Source organism: Schistocerca piceifrons, chromosome 1, assembly GCF_021461385.2.
Source record: "Schistocerca piceifrons isolate TAMUIC-IGC-003096 chromosome 1, iqSchPice1.1, whole genome shotgun sequence".
NCBI lineage: Eukaryota > Metazoa > Arthropoda > Insecta > Orthoptera > Acrididae > Schistocerca > Schistocerca piceifrons.
In genome coordinates this window covers 1131924039-1131938015 of record NC_060138.1, presented here as the reverse complement: position 1 = coordinate 1131938015, position 13977 = coordinate 1131924039, and positions in this window count along the sequence as shown.

Here is a 13977-nt window from a genome sequence, read left to right as displayed (position 1 = left end):
AACCCGCTGACCGATATTCTTCTAACGCTGATCATTCCTGCAGAGCGTACTAATGTACATGTGCTGCGGATATGAAAGCCCTCTCCCTAGTCGTTCAAGCTGTTATCCTTTTTCTGAACATGAGTGTAGTTTCCCATCTAAAAGTTTAATTATAGCCACCCCGTATGTCGCTGATGTCAGTCAGTTTTAGAATCTGCATCTATACTCCGCAAGCCACCTAACGGTGTGTGGTAGAGGGTACTTTGTATTCCACTGTCGCTTTCCTGTTCTTCTTGCGGCGGCACGGTTCTTTCCGTCCCTTTCCGACGAACCTGCACCTACCTGTGAACATTGTCTCAGTAGATCATCAGTAGGAAAGCCGAGTGAAACCTACTGTACTTCGACGTGAACCAGGCTGCAATTTAAGTCACTAATTTACGTTTCGGGAGAAAGTTTTCACACAAATGAAAGTTCGGAAATTTTGTCCTCAATTAATATATTCTGAAACTTAGGTGAACAAGTATCACTGCCAAGCCCGTGCTAGTCTTAACAAAGTCACTCATAATCCCTTTCACTCACGTTAGCAAGTTTATGATGTTGCATTTCCCGAAAACGTAATAGCTGCAAAAATACTGATTGTTTTTGTTTGATAATGCTCGCCAAATATTAAGTCTGTCGGTACCAAATGCAGTCACAGTTTTTAGCCACCGACTTGCTCTATACGCCACGCGGAATATGTATCTTTTCTCGTCACAAAATTCGCTTAAAAATTCCGAAAATTCTACACGTCCATCGGAGTAATTATGGCGTCACTTTACCACACCTTTGAAATATGAAACACTGCTAGATCCAGCAACTTATCGTTTCCATCGGAACTACTACTACACACGTCCGAACTGTTTCATGGCTAGGCTTCCACTCTTCTCTAGAATACTCTAAGTCTTCTCTACCAGCAGAGAAAGGCGCGCGAAGAAAATTGATTTACCATTGGTCAGTGTACTCAACAGCCAATAGCAAAACAACATTCTCCCGCGTGAGTCTGCGCTTTTCATCAATAACCAATCGCAAAATAGTAAACCTAACGACTGCAGTTTTTACCGACCTAATTATCTAATATACTGAAGTTTTGCTTGTGCATAAAGTTATTTACTATTGTTATTTATACCCGAATTAACTTTCCGTTTACCATAAACTTACTTTACAAATCTATTCTACAAAAATCCCTTTTGTCCATATCCATACTTCTTCGAAGTGTTCCCACATTAAATCCAACTACATAACTATTTAAACAATTATCTTCATATTAACCTTAAACCACACTCACGCATCATTCGTACTTCTAAAACACATTTATAACTTTTTACCTACACAAAAAGACGTGATAACACTTTATGAAAATACTAGAATAGTTAATGAAAAACATTCCATTACTTTAGTGCACTCTAGTGGGCACAATCGAAACTAAATCAGTCCCCTATCCAATATTGTCCTCTATCGGCTGATACATAAACTACGTGCGTGTCCAGTCTCGCGTCACCATCTGTCACTATCCAGCTCTGAGACACATCTCCCACTTAACCGCTTCCAAGGCAGGATCGGTATACGGCGCTACGCCTCATTCTGTTTCAATCGCGAGCGGTTCGCATATCCGTACAGCATAATCGAACAGCAAGTGATCGTTGAACATCTTGTTTAGGCGGTGGTCAACAGCATGTACGAATTTTACGAAATGCATACGACTGTGCTGTCTGTGATAGTGATATTTATCCTGCTACCGGTTTCGGTCTTAAACCATCTTCAACGCCAGAAAAATTATCGCAGATGTATCACATGTCACACATACTTTGGCATACGTTACTATTGAAAACCATAATTGCCAATAGAAATGAAAAATTGTAGCAAGATTACAATATGATGGCCCATTGACCACTGAAGATGGTTTAAGGGGAGGTCTACTACCTTTGGCCCGAAAAAAGCATGTTCTTTGAGAATTTTTTTCCTGGGATGTGTCATAGATATCAATGTCTAATTTGGTCAAAATGCTTAGTGATATTTCCTCTACAAACTGGAATTTTCTCGACCGGAAATGTCGAAAAGCAAAGGCGGAAGTGCCGTCGGAACGAAACAAAATTTCGATGTAGAACTCCACGCTCGGTATGTCACAGGTCAGCTGGCTCGTCTGAAATCAAAATTGAGTTGACATTAGCGAAGTATAGAAGATTCTTTAGGAGTTGTACCTCGCTTAAATTATTTGGTCCATAGCAAACAAAATGGCAGCCATTTGAAGAAAAATAAGGTTTTTTCATCGATTTTTCATCGCCCAAGTAAAGATATTTATAGTTGATGGATCGGAATAAAAGTAGTACAAATCCTAGACAATTTCGTTAGCTTCGTCGGAAACAAAGAATCATGCCAATCGGTTCAGTAGATTTGAAGTTACCTTACCGCGCGATAAAAAAGACGTCAGTTTGAGAAAAACGCGTTTGAATTTTTGACTACGTCCATAAACTACTCCTTCCTCTTCCTCATAGAGGTCGTTCTGCTCGATCTGGACCATCCTGCGCTGCTCCAGAGCCGCTCGTACGGCCGGTGACAAGCGGTTTTCGGCCGCTTGAATCCGGTCGTCGTCCGAATGCTTGGCGAACTGCGTTGAATACAGTCCCAGGGTGACGTCCATCGTTGTCATGGTCTACAGAATTGCTGAATACCTTTCTTTGAAGCTGCTCACTGCCAGGAAAGTCGCAATCTCCACAGTCTTCGCACCAGAATGCAAATGCTTGGGAGCTAACTTCCAAACACATGCGTTCAAACTTTCATTTGAATTTTGTTTGTTTCCTCCCAAGAACCGGTACAATAACTCGTCCTCTGAAAGAAAAAAAAACTGGTGCGTGAAAAAGGTCGATTTCAGGCAGGTGCATTTTTTTTGTTCAACCGCGAATAACAAACATTTCCGTTCCGTATTCGGAAAAGCCTTTTATGCATCCAAAAATGTAATTTTAAAAAAATCGATTTTTTGAACCAAAAGATAGTAAACCTCCCCTTATGACAGAAACCAGTAGCAGAATAAATAGCATTATCACAGACAGCACAGTGTTATGCATTTTGACTAATTTCATTGCTGGTACGTTCAACGGGGAAAAGTACGCACGTATCTTAACAGAGAATGTTAACTGTTAGTAGAAAATGTGCCCTTGAGAACTCGTCAAATGATGTGTTTTCAAGGTAATGGAAATGCGGCCCATAATTCTTCAGTAGCAAAAGATACATGAAACCGCTTGTTTCCAGATCGATGGGTGGGAAAAGGTAGTTCTGTTGAGAAGTATCCAGCACGATCGTTTCGCCTAACACTATTAGACTTGATTTTTTCCTTTGTGGTGGACCGCAGTCGTGTAAAACTTTTTGAAAGAAATTTCCGCCGTTCGACTGTAAATTACTGTTCATTTACAGCAGTAAAAGGTACAGCAATCAGTCGGAATGATTTTTATTGCATATCTAGATTTCGGTCACTGTGTGGCCATCTTCAGTGCAGTAAATGTAGTTTAAAACATTAAAAACACTTGTATACGCACATAGTGCCAACTGGACTATTCATGTCATGTCATGCGACTGGATGTTGTGCCCCTAATTACCTGAAATAAATACAGTCGCTTGACACAACTGTTTCCCTATGGAATCAAATCTGATTAATGTTTACTTATTTTACACAATCTTCATTTCGGCTTTATCGTCACACACTATCTTAAACGCCTAAATGAAACGTCATCGCCTGCCTAGCATACATCTGGTCTTATTAACTAGTCGTCATATTAAGGAACTGAGTACATGTCAGAGACACAAAATAAGTCTGACATTGTGTACAGCAAATAAACAGTAGCAAATTGCAATGCATATCTGATAACCAATACATGACAATGGTTGATGAATGGACATGATGAAAGAGGGTCACAGCACTGCATTGATCACGTGCATCAGTTGTGCTCATTGACATCCGAAGAATTGTTGCACTTTGTTGGAGGTAAAAAAAATAATTGTCCCACATAATGCTGGCTGAAAGACTTCCCAGCGATCTAATATATTCTTGTGTAAACCACTGTAATCAAAGCACGATATTGTGGCGACGCAAGTTCCTTTGGAGAGTATCAAATCAACGGTCGCAACAAACCAGCACAAAAATTTCATGTTCTGTGTATTTTTACTATACAGCGTGCGACGGGTATAAGGATATTGTTATTGGTCACTGAGGACAGTGTACTGAACAACATTACTTCAGTATCTGCTTCACCTGCAGACTAATAATTATAGCTATTAGAAGTTGCATGTTTTTAGTTTAGTTAGTACTTCCAAGTACATGTGGCAAGAGCAAGCAAGCCAATAATGCTTATTTTCCCCTGAGCAGCAGGTCAGGTGTTGAAGTGTGGACGCGTGGACGCAAAACGGTTAGTCTATACTAACAGGCGTAGTCTACTTAGTGGTGCAGTTATGACCAAGCAGAAAACATCAGGCAGTAAATTATGTGACGTGTTTGTGGGAAGACCGTTAGATGCAGAGAAAAAACATAAATACACTGTTGTGTGTGCATATTAAGGTACCAAACTATACCTCTGACACCTTGTATAATTTTTTGTTAGACCTTAAAGAGAGTTATATCACTGAATGTGTTTGATCTCATCTCATTTTTATCTTTTAGTGAAATTGAAGTTGATATTTGCTGTGAATTAGTATGGGAGAGTAACTGAAAACCGTCTCTATGTAAGTTTAGAACAATCTGTGGACTAGAAGAAGAAAAGAAATTTTACAGTCTTCACAAGCTCCCATGTTTACATGAGAGATACATGCAATCTCATTATCCGGAACTAAATTAACCGCTTGTTCCGCGAAAATATGTTTGCCTCATCTCCAGTAGTTTCGTAATCAACAGGAATATCCGCTCAAATGAGCTACAGTTAGTTCTGCTTCAGGGCGGTAATTTGTTCCGATTACGCTGTGCTCCGGATTACGTTCTATTCGCTGGATATTCCGCGCTATTCTGAACCGCGTCGTAGAGCTTGCGGATTACCCTCTCCCCGTTATCCACAAACTGAATTATCCCGAAAGTACTTTCCGAGTTGCTGTTGCTGCAAGAAAGAAAACTAAATGTTTATTTCCTGCATTAAGGGCGCGCTTCTCCACGAAGGGGCGAGTGCAACGAAGAAATGAGCGCTACACATCTCTGTAAGTGTGCACTAAATATTTCACTCTTTATGGATGCAAAGGAATAAAAAAAAGAAAATATTGTAACAGCAAAAGTCTGTATTTTCAGTATGATCACTCTTTTGCCTTTAGCTTCGTCAGAAAGATTTTGTAGAGAGCAAAAGAATAGCCTATCCACAGAAACATCTTCTTCAGAATTTGTTGGCAGTATTTTTCTGCAATTGTTTTTACATTATAACATCTAACTAAATATTTGATGAAACGACGCAGGTCATAAATAAAGTGAGTGATACAGTTTTTCATTATGAAACTCACTGGAAGGTTGAAACTGTGCGCCAGATCGGGACTCGAAGCCGGGACCTGGGCTCACGTGGACAATGCTCTTACTTGCTAGGTTGACCAGACACGATTCACGACTCGCCTTCGGATTTTTACGCCTGTCAGTAGCTCTCTCATTTGCAAACTCAGCTAGAGAACCATTTTGATATTTTGATTACGTTAACTAAAAAGGCCTCTTCAGGTGCAGTATGACCTAGCCCTTCTCCTGTCATGGACACAGTTCAGTTTAAAACAAAAGAATTAGAGCTATAGTACTTAACAAAAAAAGAAAATATACAAGTTGTGTCATATTTGACTAAGGATTTCGGGTGGAAATCATTAAAATAAAGGCGTTTTCCCTTGCGACGGGCTCTTCTCACGAAATTTCAATCACCAGCTTTCTCCTCCAAATGTGAAAATTTTTGTTGACCCCGACATACGTAGAAACTGTCATTATAATAAAATAAGAGACATCAGAGCTAGCACGGGAAGATACAGGTGTTAGTTTATTCCGCAGGCTGTTCGAAGAGTGGCATAACGGAGAATTAGTGTGAAGATTGTTCTATGAACTCTAGCACACACTTACGTGTGATTTCCAGAGTAGTCATGTGTATGTAGATACAGGAAACACGTCTGGACTGGATCAGATACATGCGAGATTCTAAAGAGATTATGCGAAAGGACTTACTCCTCTTCTAGCAGTATTTTAAAGTAGGAAGCCAGAACAACAAAGGCTACATTGCGATTAGAAAAAAAGGGCAGGTCAGTACCGAAAGGTGCTATGACAGATGCACATAAGAATTAGAAAGACCAACATAATAAAACGAACTCAGAGCTTGGACGGGAAGATTTGGGTATTCACTTTTCCCACATGATGCTCGGGAAATCAGTCCGCAGCTCGTGGTCGTGTGGTAGCGTTCTCGCTTCCCGCGCTCGGGTTCCCGGCTTCGATTCCCGGCGGGGTCAGGGATTTTCTCTGCCTCGTGATGACTGGGTGTTGTGTGATGTCCTTAGGTTAGTTAAGTTTAAGTAGTTCTAAGTTCTCGGGGACTGATGGCCATAGATGTTAAGTCCCATAGCCATTTTTTTGCTCGGGAATGGTACGGTCCAGAAATAGCCTGACAGTGGTTCCGTTGTCCCTCTGTCAAACACTAAGGTGTGAGTTGTAAAGTAGTTATGCAAATATAGAACTAGAAACTGAGGGACCTCTGACAGCGAGGGTTTCGTAGATGTCCTTCTCAAATTTCTCATGAATGCATTTCAGAAACTAGCAATTTCTTGCATAGAAAGAATTGTTGAATTGAACCTACACTCCTGGAAATTGAAATAAGAACACCGTGAATTCATTGTCCCAGGAAGGGGAAACTTTATTGACACATTCCTGGGGTCAGATACATCACATGATCACACTGACAGAACCACAGGCACATAGACATAGGCAACAGAGCATGCACAATGTCGGCACTAGTACAGTGTATATCCACCTTTCGCAGCAATGCAGGCTGCTATTCTCCCATGGAGACGATCGTAGAGATGCTGGATGTAGTCCTGTGGAACGGCTTGCCATGCCATTTCCACCTGGCGCCTCAGTTGGACCAACGTTCGTGCTGGACGTGCAGACCGCGTGAGACGACGCTTCATCCAGTCCCAAATATGCTCAATGGGGGACAGATCCGGAGATCTTGCTGGCCAGGGTAGTTGACTTACACCTTCTAGAGCACGTTGGCTGGCACGGGATACATGCGGACGTGTATTGTCCTGTTGGAACAGCAGGTTCCCTTGCCGGTCTAGGAATGGTAGAACGATGGGTTCGATGACGGTTTGGATGTGCCGTGCACTATTCAGTGTCCCCTCGACGATCACCAGTGGTGTACGGCCAGTGTAGGAGATCGCTCCCCACACCATGATGCCGGGTGTTGGCCCTGTGTGCCTCGGTCGTATGCAGTCCTGATTGTGGCGCTCACCTGCACGGCGCCAAACACGCATACGACCATCATTGGCATCAAGGCAGAAGCGACTCTCATCGCTGAAGACGACACGTCTCCATTCGTCCCTCCATTCACGCCTGTCGCGACACCACTGGAGGCGGGCTGCACGATGTTGGGGCGTGAGCGGAAGACGGCCTAAAGGTGTGCGGGACCGTAGCCCAGCTTCATGGAGACGGTTGCGAATGGTCCTCGCCGATGCCCCAGGAGCAACAGTGTCCCTAATTTGCTGGGAAGTGGCGGTGCGGTCCCCTGCGGTCCCCTACTGCGTAGGATCCTACGGTCTTGGCGTGCATCCGTGCGTCACTGCGGTCCGGTCCCAGGTCGACGGGCACGTGCACCTTCCGCCGACCACTGGCGACAACATCGATGTACTGTGGAGACCTCACGCCCCACGTGTTGAGCAATTCGGCGGTATGTCCACCCGGCCTCCCGCATGCCCACTATACGCCCTCGCTCAAAGTCCGTCAACTGCACATACGGTTCACGTCCACGCTGTTGCGACATGCTACCAGTGTTAAAGACTGCGATGGAGCTCCGTATGCCACGGCAAACTGGCTGACACTGACGGCGGCGGTGCGCAAATGCTGCGCAGCTAGCGCCATTCGACGGCCAACACCGCGGTTCCTGGTGTGTCCGCTGTGCCGTGCGTGTGATCATTGCTTGTACAGCCCTCTCGCAGTGTCCGGAGCAAGTATGGTGGGTCTGACACACCGGTGTCAATGTGTTCTTTTTTCCATTTCCAGGAGTGTATATTGCTCGAGGCTACACTGTTCTCCAAAACATCAGGACGAGCTACATAATGTAATAAAACACCGAGTGGTTAGCACACTGGACTCGTATTCGGGAGGACGACGGTTCAAACCCGTGTCCGGTCATCCTGATTTAGGTTTTCCGTGATTTCCCTAAATGGCTTCAGGCAAATGTGGGGATGGTTCCTTCCCCACCCTTCCCTGATCCGATGGGACTGATGACCTCGCTATTTGGTCTCCTTCCCCAAAAACCAACCAATCAATGTAATACAACTTATTAAGTACTTGATGGAACTGGATAAAAGTCTGGAAGAATGTTGTCAGTCGTGCACAGGGAGCAGGACGTCACATGGCATGAGATAAGCGTAACTTTAGCGCCAAACGGTGCTGCCCCGCAACAGGAAGCAATGGAAGGAACGGGAAAAGACAGTGTGTGTCAATCAAACAATGGTTCAAATGGCTCTGAGCACTATGGGACTTAACATCTGAGATCATCAGTCATCTAGAACTTGGAACCACTTTAACCTAACTAACCTAAGGACATCACGCACATCCTTGCACGAGGCAGGATTCGAACTGTGACCTAGAACCGCTCGGCCACAACGGCCGGCTGTGTGTCAGTCAGTGAGTTGGGTTGGGTTGGGTTGTTTGGGGAAAGAGACCAAACAGCGAGGTCATCGGTCTCATCGGATTAGGGAAGGAAGTCGGCCGTGCCCTTTCAAAGGAATCATCCCGGCATTTGCCTGGAGCGATTTAGGGAAATCAGAGCGATTTATGGAAATCACGGAAAACCTAAATCAGGATGGCCGGACGAGGGATTGAGCCGCCGTCCTCCCGAATGCGAGTCCAGTGTGCTAACCACTGCGCCACCTCGCTCGTTCAGTCAGTGAGGAGTTCCTGTGGTGGTGTTCTGCATTACAACACAACCCGGAGATAACACTTCGCTGACTTCAGACGGGGAAGATTCATCTGGAAACTGGAAGAAGGGCGAAGTGTGACGAGCGTAGCCCAGGAGTTTGGTGCCGCTCACAACACTGTTTCACGTGCATGGGGAGCGTTCCGAACCACAGGCAGAGGAGCTGGTGGACCACGGTCAACTACAGCAGCAGGTGACAGCTACACTGTGCAACAGGCAAGAGGGGGACCAACGCGAAACAGCGGCTGCATTTGTAACCACATTTAACACGAGTGCAAGGCACGGAATCTCCCACTCCATGGTGACACGATGCCCCATTCGGGTGGTCTCTTTGCCCGACGACCAGGCCATTGTGTTCCGCAGATACCCGCACATCGGCAGCACCGTTTGGAACGGTGCTAAGAGCATAGTGACTGGATCAGCGAGGAGGGGGTCGCGTGCTCTTCTCGGGTCAGAGCACGTTCAGTCTGAGTAGTGATTCTGGAAGTACCCTCATTCGGGAACAATTAATGCATCCAGGAACACTGCCGAACACATTATGGTGGTGCTGGTGTTTCAATGTCGAGAGACATGGGCTTACTGACCTGCTTTGAACACGATACACTCAGTAATCAACGTTATTGTTCCACTGCATCCCATCCCCACGTGCGTCTTTTCAGCGGTGTATTCGGCTCTGGGTTCATTTTTACGAATTACAACGCGCGACCTCATCGAACAGTCCAGATGGAAGTGGTTTTGGGACGAGTGAATATTCGACGAATGGGGTGGCCTGCCCTTCTCCCCGACTTAAATCCAATCGAGCATCTGTGGGATAGGTTGGGGAGACGAATTTCAACACGTCCACACGCACCAACGATCATCCAGCACTAGTCAACTGCGCTGGTGGAGGAATGGTACGCCCTCTTCAAAACAGGGTTCTATTTTCCACTTTTGCCGTGATGCTTTTCACATGTTCACATGCGTGTGAAATCTTATAGGACTTAACTGCTAAGGTCATCGGTCCTAAGCTTACACACTACTTAACCTAAATTATTTTAAGGACAAACACACACACCCATGCCCGAGGGAGGACTCGAACCTCCGCCGGGACCAGCCGCACAGTCCATGACTGCAGCGCCCCAGACCGCTCGGTTAATCCCGCGCAGCTTGATGCTTTTAATAGTTGAGAAGTAGCTTCAGACTTTTATGCCACTCTCAAGTGATTCTGAGGTTGTGCAATAGAAACGTATGCCAAGTTTGCGTGGTCATCCTCCGCAGCAGGCATAGACATACTTTTTTTCTAAATAAAACCGCCTTTTCTTGCTGCAACTTAATTTAGTTTTCCCAGTCGCGCTTCGCCTTTTTCTTACTGTAATTCATCTTCAATGTGATTGTTTGTTGGCATCTGTGTTTCCTCTCATCTGGTCTCGAGGTTGCATTACCACACCACTTCGGAAACGTAAGCACAGTTTTGTATTCCTAACTTTTTCTTTCACACTGCTCACCATGTTTCCCCCTCTTCTTTGTGGTGTACTATTATTCTTTTCCCGCTACCTATAGGTATTCTTTAGAACACCGTGCTTTTCACGACGTAAATATTGTGAGTTCATTATGTGTTTCCCTATGTTTGGTTTATTTACCTACATGTTTTCAACCTAACGAAGTATATGTTGAAAACTAACATCTATTCGTGGTGTTTATAAGGAGGAAACACATAATGAAGTCACAATATTTACGCTGTTAAAAGCACGGTGTTCGAACAAATAGCTGTAAATGGTTGCAAATAATAATAGTGCACCACAAAGAAGAAGGAGAAACATAGTGAGCAGTATGAAAGAAAAAGTTAGGAACACATAATTCTTCTTATGTTTCGGAAATGAAGTGGTAATGCGACCTGCAGGCCAGATAAGAGGAAACACAGATGCCGACTGCAGATGCCTTAAAGAAAGAGAAAGGCGAAACGCGTCTGGTAAAAATAAATTAATTTGCAGAAAGAAAAGGCGGTTTTATTTACAAAACAAGTGCGCCTTACGTATTTGAACGACAGTGGCTTTAAATTGGTGTTCTCTATTGGTGTTGATTGATAAATGCTGGCTTGTTCATTTCACATCTTTCTTTTCCAGAACCACAAAATCACCTGATAATGGGCTATAAGGTTCAGGCTAGAAATGAACAAATAAAAGTGTTACAGAAAAGGTGAAAAATGCCTGTTTCTTTTAATAAATTCATTGTTGTGGTACCCCCTGGAGGAAAAAAAGCTCTTTATCAACCTTGAGGCCAGCATGGGTGCAAAGCATACATTGGCGTCCATGCTGACCACACACCCTATTAGGAACCATGCCTCACCTTTCTAATGTCGAGAGGACCGTCATAAATCGCACTGAAATCAGTGTAATTATTGCCTTTGAATAAAAGTGTAATTTCTGTTCCTCTCCTTGCGTATTTCTTTCAGTTACCTTCTGTAGTAATTGTAGCAGTTCTTTCTACATATGGTTCAAGTTTCATCGAGCTATGTTACTTGGCACATCATGTGAAACTTATTTTCGTCCTTAAACATTGCTGGGCGGTGTAGTAATGGTTGTTCTTGTGGTCTTCAGTCCGAAGACTGGTTTGATGCACCTCTCCATGTTACTCTATCCTGTGCAAGCCTCATCATCTGCGAATACCCAATGCAACCTGCGTCCTTTTGAATCTGGTTATGTATTTATCTCTTGTTCTTGCTCTATGATTTTTACCCCCTACACTTCCCTCCAATACTGAATTGGTGATCGCTTGATGTCTCACAATATGCTCTGCCACCCTACCCCTTCCTCTATTCAGGTTGCACCACAAATTTCTTTTCTCCCCAATTCTGTTGAGTAGCTCCTCATTAATTAAGTAATCTTCTGCATTCTTCTGTAACACCATATTTCAAAATCTTCTATTCTCTTCTTCTCTAAACTATTTATCATCCATACATGGCTACCCTCCATACAAATACTTTCAGAAATGATTTCCTGACACTTAAATCAATAATTTCCTATGCGATAGGATCTGCAGCTGCGATGATTTTTTTGAATGCTTGCATGATGCCTTCAGCTGCCAATCTCTTTATATCAAGTACGATTGTACAATTTCGTCCTTAGTCTATTTTCAAGTACGCTTTGCAACAACTGCTCGAAAGTAACGTGCTCCTGAAATAGCGTAAATGATCTCGGATTTACTTTATGAACATAACAAGGAGTCAAAGGTGCAATGACATACATGGGATAATTTACTACTAAAAATGAGTCATAAAATACTTAAATTGTACAATCGTACTTGAAATAAAGAGATTGGCAACTGAAGGCATCATGAAATATTTGAAAAAATTTAAATCTATATTCGATGTTAACAAATTTTTCTTCTTCAGAAAAGCTTTTTGTCGTTGCCAGTCTACATTTTGTATCCTCTTCTACTTCAGCGTTGTCTACTATTTTACTGAACACATAACAAAACTCGTCTGCTGCTTTAAGTGTGTCATTTCCTAATATAATTTCCTCAGCATCAACTGCTTTAATTCAACTACATTCCATTATCTTTGATTTGCTTTTGTTGATGTGCATTTTATATCCTCCATTCCGAGACACTGTCCATTCCGTTCAGTTGCTCTTCCGAGTCCTTGGCTGTGTCTGATAGAACTACAAAGGCATCGGCAAACCTCAAAGTTTTTATTTCTTTTCCGTGGACTTTAATTCCTACTCCAATTTTTTCTCCTGCCCCGCGGAGTACGGCTTCCTCCGTCGGAGGTTAGAGCCCTCCCTCGGGCATGGTTGTTTGTGTTGTCCTTAGGGTAAGTTAGTTTAAGTTAGATTAAGTAGTGTGTAAGCCTAGGGACCGATGACCTCGGCACTTTGGTGCCATAGGAATTTACCACAAATTTAAAAAAGAAAATTCTTTTTTTTTTCTTTTGTTTCCTTCACTGCTCGCTCAATGTACATGTTGACTAACATAGGGTATAGGCTACAACCGTGTCTCAATACGTTCTTAACCACTACTTCCCTTTCATGCCCCTCGACTCTTATAACCACTTTTGGTTTAGCTTTAGTTTGTAGTAAGTTCCTATGGGACCAAACTGCTGCGGTCATTGGTCCCTAGGCTTAATCTAACTTAAACTAACTAACGCTGAGGACAACACACACAAGGGGTGAGCCGCGCCAAACATGGCAAGGCGCCTCAGAGCTCGCGGCTACCCTGCGTGGGTTATAAAAAAATGTTCAGATGTGTGTCAAATCTTACGGGACTTAACTCCTAAGGTCATCAGTCCCTAGGCTTACACACTACCTAACCTAAATTACCCTAAGGACAAACACACACACCCATGCCCGAGGGAGGACTCGAACCTCCGCCGGGACCAGCCGCACAGTCCATGACTGCAGCGCCTCAGACCGCTAGGCTATTCACAAGCGGTGGCTTATAACTGCAAGTGGTTTCTGTACAAATTGTAAATAGCCATTCGCTCCCTATATTTTATCCCTGCAGCCTTTAGTACTTGAAAGACAGTACTCCAGTCAACATCGTTGAAGTCTTCGTCTAAGTCCACAAGTACTATAAGAGTGCCTTTTCTTAACCTATGTTGTATGATAAGTCGTACGGACAGTATTGCCTCGGGGGCTCCTACATTTCTCCAGAATCGAAACTGATCTTCCCCGAGGCTGACTTCTACAGCCGACCGCGGTGGTCTAGCGGTTCTGGGCGCGCAGACCAGAACCGCGCGACTGCTACGGTCGCAGGTTCGAATCCTGCCTTGGGCATGGATGTGTGTGATGTCCTTAGGTTAGTTAGTTAGTTCTAGGGGACTGATGACCACAGATGTTAAGTCCCATAGTGCTCAGAGCCA